Source organism: Vespa velutina, chromosome 4 (assembly GCF_912470025.1).
Source record: "Vespa velutina chromosome 4, iVesVel2.1, whole genome shotgun sequence".
Taxonomy (NCBI): domain Eukaryota; kingdom Metazoa; phylum Arthropoda; class Insecta; order Hymenoptera; family Vespidae; genus Vespa; species Vespa velutina.
The window spans coordinates 318,484-327,618 of NC_062191.1; positions in this window are offsets into that span (position 1 = coordinate 318,484).

Sequence of the window (9,135 nt, forward strand, 5' to 3'; positions counted from 1 at the left end):
ATTTGCGAACGCGCTCTCTAACGGCCGCTCCGAAGCTGCCGGGAATCGCGGCGAATAGAATACTCTCTATATCTCTCTAATCCTTGTGCGATATCGTTCCAACGAAAACGTTTATTAATTTTAATTGAGAGAGACAGAGAGAGAGAGAGAGAGAGAGAGAGAGAGAGAAAGTGTGTGTGTGTGTGTGTGTGTAAGAGAAAGAGAGAGACGTGTAAGGGTTGCGTCTACCGAAGGAGCGTAAGGGCACTCGCGTACGGTTACCGCGTGATTTACGCGTGTTTGACTCGTTTAAGATTTGCGACGGTTTTGCCGACCAAATAGTCGTCGATGACTTCTTTTTCTATCCTCCGTACAAAGGATACCATTCTCGAGAAGGGAAAAAACTCAAAGAGCTAACGCCGCTTTATGCCCATGTAAGAAAAATTTTGGAAAAGAGCATTTTCGCGAAGGATTCGAGACGTCAAATTTTCAAAGTTTGGTCCTATCATTTGAATCTCTCTCGAAGAATCGGCATTGTCACGTATAGAAAAAGATTACAAGCCAATGTGGCGGTACTCGTGCTGCGTTACGAGAACGCGTTACGAACAGAGAGAAAAGACCTCGTTGACCCTCGACTTTCCACGTAATCCCACGTTCTAGAGGCTGTCTCGTCTTTCGAGCGGGCTTCGTGATCGATCGAGATTCTTGTCTCTCGGCATCTCCGCCCTGTCTCCAAAATCTCAGAAGAGAGAATGGCTCGTCGATCAAAGCTTGACAATTCAGGCTATCGTCCCTCGTTTACCACAAATCTGTCTGTTCGACCTTGACTTTCGGGTTCCAACAAGGAATTGAGTGAGACGACTCCACCCCGTTTCTCTTAATATCTAGCCCGGATGACGTGAATCGAGAGAGACGAGAATCAACGAGGATAGAGGAAGACTACATTGAATTCGTTTCAAACCAAATAAGAGTAGTCTCAGGGCTATTGAAGGAAAAATAACTATGGGGGAATTCGCGCGAAAAGTAGAGGATCTCTGGACAATGGGAGTCGCGGACCGATCGCGTTGTCTAAATATTTGGAACGATCCGGACGGTTGGGTGACACCGAGGAAAACGTGCGGCGAGTCCGTGACGAAACGCTCGACTGCAGGTGGCCTACAAATGCCAGGGGATTATGGGGTTTATCCCCCAGCGGGATATTGATCCCATTGTGTGCCGGCTATGAAGCGAGCAACTCGACTTCCCTCTCTCTTTCTCTCTCTCTCTCTCTCTCTCTCTCTCTCTCTCGCTTCCTCTTCCCGCGTAGCCATCCCGTCCGACTCTCTCCTACCGCTTCTGGCTACTATCTCCTTTCCGCGACATACGTATATGGTAGGTACGTGTATTTCTGATAGACTCGAGTATGCGGGTGGATGAAACGAGTACAAGGGATAAACCGTGAGCATGCCGAGCTGCTGCTCCTACCTCTGTATTTATTTGGTCGGAATGAACGAGCGAAGAAGAAGGGCCAGAGGGAGAGGGAGGGATGGAGCGAGCGAGCGAGAGAGAGAGAGAGAGAGAGAGAGAGAGAGAGAGAGAGAGAGAAAGAGAGAGAGAGAGCAAGACCGGACGAGAAGCGTGACCGAATCAACCGACCGCTGAATCTCTTTCGAAAGATTTAAATCGAACCTCGAAGCTTATCGATCGGTATTGGGAGGAAGGAAGTTGTCAACTTGTGCCGATCGAATTCTATTCTCTTTTCTTTTTTTCTCTTTTTTGTTTTCTTTGTTTTTCTTAAAACGCGAGTTAGAAGAATTTTGCGAGCGTTCTTCTTGTCGGAATGATTACGCAAGCGATTCGATTTTGAATGAAATTTTGGAAGAAAAGCTATCGCGAAAGAGCAACTCGTAGACGATTCCTTCGTTCGTTACACTTGGAAAGGCGCAAACTATATCAGGAAACGAAGCCAATTGTCCTGTCGTGAAGAGAAGAGTCGTTCGAGCAGGGTGTGTGAGTAAAGACTCGGCACGCAACTAACAGGAACCCGATAATTCACGATCCACGCGATCGAACGGACGTAGAGAGAGGCTACGTTGCTAAAAATCAGACTCGAGTCGTGCGCTATCGTGCGACTCGCTCTTCGTGCATCTTACCACGGAACCGAGCCGCGGGAAGACTCGACGCGAATCGACTTTGAAATGACAAAATGGCATATCTTATAAGATAAGTCATTTCGTCGAGATACGTAAGTCAATTCGTTTATTTCATCTTATCCGAGGTAAGTCAATTGATCGATCGGAGGAATAATCTGTACGCATTCGGATTTGATAGGTAAATTACAAGGTAAAGGTATACGATTAACGAGATGCCCCGATCAATGTTCGAATCGTCTCGTCGTTGGTAATAATTAACTCGGAAGGGCGGTTCCAATTCTCTCCTCCGCGTTTCTAACCTTTATTCCGTTCCCCCGAACTTGTCCCTCGAAGTTAAGGAGGAACGCGAGGAAAGGATTAAAAATGCGATCGACGTCGGTGCTGGTCAACGATAAAAGCGAAGGAAGCTTAAGTTGGCTTAGTATCGGGGCGATCGTTGCGGTCACGATGGCCCTTCGGAAGGTTCGCTTCGCTCGAAGGAGTATCGAAGGAGAGAAGGCTCTGCTTAAAAAGGATGCATGTGTTCGTGAAGGAGAGGAAGAAGACGAGACACGGATGGACGGTGAAGGTACGAGAAAAGAAATGGAGGGGATCGAAGGAGGGAGAAGTTAAGGAGGAGGAGGAGGAGGAGGAGGAGGAGGAGGATAAAGAGAGGAAAGGGGTAAGCGGGCGGATGTGTCTGAGGTAATTGAGGCTAGGGGTCATCCGGGTCGCAAGAGTCACGAGTCACGAGCGAGCGGCCGCGAACAATGCCGAGGAGCCCTTCTCTCCTTCGTCTCTTTCTTTCGCTCATCTCGACTCTGCCTGTTCTTCTCTCCTTCTTGCTCCGCGGAGAAGCTTCTCGCCGCGGAGCTTCTCGCCGCGCCGACGAGAACGGACGAGAGGAGACGAGAGAAAAGAGAAGAGGAGCCAATCGCCATCGGCATTGCTCCGCGTCGCCTCTGTACTTTTATTAGATTTGATCCGAGCCGCAGATTAACATTGAAACAAACGTTATTTATGACGCGGTCATTACGAAACGCGAACCTGGTGATGACCCGCGATATTCGTTTGCCCGCTGTTTGCGATCTCTCGTCCGTGTACGAGAATGAAGATGAGAGAGAGAGAGGGAGAGAGAGAGAGAGAGAGAGAAAGAAAGGAAGATGAAAAAGGACGAAGGTCGACGAGGAAACTGTAGAAAGTTAAAGGCTGCGCTAAGAGAGGAGGGAGAATGGAAAGGGATGACAAGATACGTGCCAAGGAAAGAAAGAGACGGCTCGATGAGGAGGAGGAGGAGGAGGAGGTGGTGGAATCTCCCACGCCAGAAACGGCCAGAGCGAGCCGGGCAATCGAAGACAAATTAGCGTTGCGTGATGCGCGTTGATTCTAGCCGATAGTGGAACACGACGTTGCAACGGGCCACGTCCACCCAACGAACCGATGCAAATCGATGCAAACCGATCCAATCCGTATCCTGTGCAGCTACGAGCGTTAATCGTTCCGTGTTCTATCGATGCGCGCATGAAATAACATTTTCTTTTCGAAAGCAATACTTTCGAGGAGACTTTTTTATTTTTCTACACGACTATTAAACGATGAATGCAAAACATGCTTCTTTCTTTTTAGGAAGAAAGTTTCGGGGAGACTCGACCGTTTAGTATATATGTAGGTAGCCATCAGCTTGCATGCCGATCGAACCTTTTTCGAAATCCGATCGGAAAATTAGGTCGGATCGGAGGAGGCGTTGAAAGGCGAGGACTGCGACAAGTTTGTCGGATCAGGACGGATCGATGCTTATCGCTCGTGGATCTACCAACTGGTTCCGAGATGTTGCTGGTTAATCCTTCGGAAAGACAGAGCGGGAACGAGGGAAGGGAAGGGCGAGGGGCCGGAAGGGGAGGGGGGAGGGGGAACAGGAAAAAAAAGGAGAACGAAAAGAAAAGGATTCTCTCTAGCAGCTAATAAATCGAGAATACCGGTTGATCGTATCCTGAGAAATTCCAAAGTCTCCGAACGTTGTTGCTGCCGTTGCTCCAACTCGTGGAAGCACGGACGTCTCGATAATTAGTCGACTTATCGGCCTACCTGACACAATCGCTTACCGCATCTACAAGTGTTTGGAATCCAAATGGTCCTTACCTGTACGAGCCAATAAACTTGGCCCTTTCTGACTAATGATACTCGAGCTTTTATCGTTTCTCAGATAAGAATCTGAAGGGTACTTTGTAAATGAACCAAGCAAGCTGTAAAACCGCGGAACGTGTCTATAGTTGTGAATCTCTCGATATCCCAAACGAAATCTCTCACGGAAATGTTCGTGGTTAAGTTTAGGCTCCGGAGCGACGAGTTTTGCGACCAAAACGGATAAAGGGAAGACAAACCGATTGGTTTCGTGGCACGTCAGCTATACTACCCGCAACAGAATTAAGGAATTAATGTTTCCAGAACGATGTTCTTGCTAGGAAAGTAACGACGTTTGGAAGATCTAAAGAGCCGAGAGACCCAGAGACACCCATATGTCGTGATATTTTTAACGATCCTTTTAATGTATCATCGTCCACACACGTTCCAAGGAACAAAAAAAGAAAAGACGACGAGAGACAAGGAGGAATTTGAAATCGTATGGGCTTTATGAAGACATTAAGAGACACAGACAGACAGACAGACAGACAGAGAGAGAGAGAGAGAGAGAGGAGAGGGAGAAGGTGCACCAAATGGCGATGTGAAAATGATCGTCAAATTGCGTCCAGGAAACATGCTAACGACGAAGATCGTTCGGTGTGTCCTTTCACGGGGAGTTTCGGTCGAGTTCGACTCGAGCTCCTAATTCGTACTCGTCCCCGACGATCATCGACTCGGAGATCACCCCTAAGTGAACTATAATTGAGGTCGTTAAAGGCGGGTGCCGGCGAAATACTGAAAACCATGCCGAGTTGCACCTGCTTTTCGCTTGACGTGTCTATCCATAAAGCGAGCAACGATGCGAGTTCGGCTTCGAAAAAATCAACGCGATAACTCGTACGACGTTCAATTCCAATTATTATTTCGAGATTACCTTGGCGAAGAGCAAAGGTGCTCGTAATTTTGTCAAAAGGTGATCGTACAGTCTTGCGAGATTTAAACGTTCGCCGCGGCCACGCCGTGTCGAGCTTAATTCGTTTACGGCTTATTAAAATTTACCGTCAAACGGACACTGGCTTTGAATAAAAAACGTAATCTGCGGTACATCGATCAATATAATGCTACGCGAGAAGAAGCGATCGAATCGGGGCACCTGCTCGAATCTCTCTCTCTCTCTCTCTCTCTCTCTCTCCTCTCCCTCTATTTTCTTTCGCTTCGTTTTTTCGATGGCCACGAGCAATTTAAATGCCGCGCGGATTACAGACTCGCGCCGTCGTTATTCATGGAAAAAGAAAAGGAGGGGAAAAAGCGAAGGTGGAGAGGAAGGATTTCAAGAGAAGTAGGGGTGGGGGTGAGAACACGGTCTTATGAAATAATTGCGGATTTCGTTATCCAATCGTGACACGTAGAAAGAGACGTCATTGGGAAGCAAGCTTTCTCGAAATAGCATGACCCGAAACGTTCGGACCTTTGACATTTAAAGGTGCTTTCGCTTCGACACGAAAAGATGTCCATAGATTTAATTCGATAGGACTTTTCTCGTTTCTATTTCCTCTAACTAGATTTTTCTACTTTCGTTTTTGTCATTAGGCTTTTATCGGAATGGCATTAATAATTGTAAGAAAACGAAAGAGCGATACGATCTTTTGATTAAAATCTTATAATTGGTGAGTCAAGGGGGATAAAGAGGATGAGAGAGAGAGAGAGAGAGAGAGAGCGAAGGGGAGGAGAGATGTAACGGTAGTAAAAGCAGCAGCTCCCTATCGTCGGTGTTGCGAATTTGTTGTCGCGTGGCTTCCAGTATGAAAGCACGAGGAGCGCACCCTCCGCCCCCACGGGAAACACGAATCTTCTCGGCGAGAAGAGAAGGGGTGGCGCGTCGGCACCCGAGCCACGTGGCTCGCCACGGAGTTTCCATGGTTACGAGCGAAACCGAGAACGGTAGAAACGGGGAGCGGAGGGATAAAAGCTTTCGGATGAGAGATAAATGTAATGTAATGTAACGAGGGAGGCGGTGGCAGCGTCGGTGAGCTCTCTCCTTGTGCCAAGTGCCACTCCATTGTGGCACGACTAACTGACTCGGCCCAAACAATTTGTCCCGCGAGTGAGACACGCGTCCGCTTTCCACCCTTCTCTCTCTCTCTCTCTCTCTCTCTCTCTCTATCTCTATCTCTATTTATATCTATCTCTCTATATTCTTCCTTTAGCCGATCTGACCCTCGAAAATTCTCCAAGGGGAAGATTCGTATTTTCAGGATGCAACGAGCGTGAAAGAGCGTAATTTCGATCTATAGATGTAACGAATACTAAAAGGGACGCGCCGATCTTAGGAAGGACTTTGGTTTATTTCAAGATAGAATGCGAAAAAGTCGATTGGAAGGGTGGAAATGTGAGAAGATTCGAGCACGAAAAGAGAATATCGCAATACGTATACACCTTCTCCGTTTTAATAAAATTATATAGGCATGTGCCTACCATTAGCGATATCGAGAATTTGTTATTTGAGTCGCGTCTAGAAAAAGAGAGAAAACTAGCGTTCAAGGTTTTAATATTGTTAAGGGCGGCGTTACGGCGGCACGCGTAGGGTCGTGGCACGAGGACGAGGCGAGCGACCCGATCGTAGCTAAATCATCGTGTTCGAAGCCCTCGACGCGCGAGATGGATAAAGAGAAGGAAGAAGATTAAGGGGAGACTGCGTGGAGCGAGCGCTCGTCCCTCGACTTTCGTCACGGACCGCGATACGATTCCCTTAATTGCTGGAACTGTCGCCTACGGTGTCTAATCTTCGATTAGATTTTTCGATTTCTTTATCGAATCTCGCTGGAGATAGATGGCTCCTCACTTTTGTAAATTTCTCTTTCGCGACAAAAGAATCGCATTGGGAATCGAAGATTATGCTTCGCGAGTACCAGCTGCCGAGTTGCAGACCGAGAACAAACTCGAGAACTGAAGGAACGGCTGAACAGATGTCGGCTATTGGCGGTCGAATATCGTTTAACTCGATACACCTATATAATATATTATTATCATACATACGTATACACACACACACATATATATATATATATACGTGTGCGCATGCAATACTCAAAATCGCGCGCGGTATCTCGACGAATTTGCATTTTGAACTTTGCATTGGTGCGCGACGATCTACGTGAACCGTAACGAGAAGAACATTCGCGTACGAATAAAATCGCGTTAATGAGACGAAAACGAAATTGTCACGGAAAATGATCGCAAACGTATGATAGCGGAGGTCCAAAAGCAAAATTATCGCGGTAAAGATCGACTTTCGATCGATTTTATAACGGTACCGGCGCTCCCGCGTGGGGTAAGAGAGATACGTTCTAAAATTATTCTTCCGCATCGGTTCGGATTGTTTGTTAACGAACGCCTCGTGCAGAGATCCGTGATTACGTGCTCGTAATATTCGCGCGAAATAGTCGGCCTTTTAGTCTTAATGAGAGTCTTAGTTCTAGCGTCGATTCGCCGAGGTAACCGGACGCAACCGGCACGTAGGCTTGTACACCGTGCTTCCTTCTACGTATTATATATCGCGAGAAGAGCAACTATTCGTTAGATCATACTAGGATACAGTGAGCCAAAGTACGTACGATCCATATCGTTAAGGGACGAACAAAAAGGTCAATCCTCGATTAGCTATAATCGACGTCGATAAAACCTCACAGTGGTTACCGCACTAATATATCGAAGAAATATTTTAAACAAGTTAACTTTGGCAAGTTTTCAGCGAACTCGTTTTAAACATATCTTTGTAATGTTAATTATCTTCTTTCTCTTTATTAGGATGCACTTATGAAATGATCAGGCAAATGAACACTCTAAAGAAGAAAGATACGAAAGGAGTTTTTGGTTTCGAGTTTCGATATACTTATTTGCAAGGAAGAAGAGAGGACGGAACGATAGAAACAAAACGATTCTACGTAGATAATTAGCTTGATTGAAGGCAACGAAGCTTCGACGCGGCGCGGCGTACCATGTCTAAACGTTAATTAGCACGTAACGATTTCGCGTGCGTGGACGGTGACGCCAAGCGGTTCCTCCCTCCCTCCTTCTCTTTCTCTCTCTCTCTCGCTCTCTCGCTCTCTCGCTCTCTCGCTCTCTCGCTCTCTCTCTCTCGCTCTCTCGCCCTCCGTCTCCGTGGCTCTTACGGACGACGACGACGATCATGAGAGAAGATAGTGCGATGCTGGTTGCTAAATAATCGAACCTATTGTCTAAGCGACATTTCTCATTGCAGCAAAGGATCCACGAAGGCTACCTTTGATCACGAGAGATCTCGCGAGAGAGATATCGTCGTTTCCTTTCTCCCGCCCCACCACGATATTTATAACCCACGAATCGACGAACGGGAAAAGATCAAACGCGCCGTCTACGACGTACAAGACGCCGAGGCAAAAAACACGAAAAGCACGATCGGAGAGTACCCGTACAAACGCAAAACTTTACGCTCTTCGCGCGAATAAAAACGTAGAGCAATTCTTATTGCCTCTTTTAAGACTTTTTCGCTTCTGAATACAAAAGTAGGGATCTCCGAGAAGTCTTATGGCAGACAGGAAGAGAACATTCGCGAAGAAAAGCGCGCCCGCACGGCCTCTTGGACTTTTTCTCGCCCCTTCCCAGGCTCGAGGATGAAGAGGAGAGAAAGAACGAAGCAACGGGGTAGATAATTAGGGGTTCGAGTAAGTAAATGGGAGGAAGTAGCGCCTCTGGCGGCGACTTTAAGACCGCCCTTTTAAAATAAAAAGAAGGAGAGAGGAGCGTAGGAACGAAGACGACGTGGAAGCCGCGACGAACGAACCGACAGATGGCTCCCACGCCGTGACCGAGAGAATGAGGGGGAGGAGGAGGAGGAGTAGAGTAAAAGATGAGAGAGAGAGAGAGAGGTTGTACCTTGATTTGT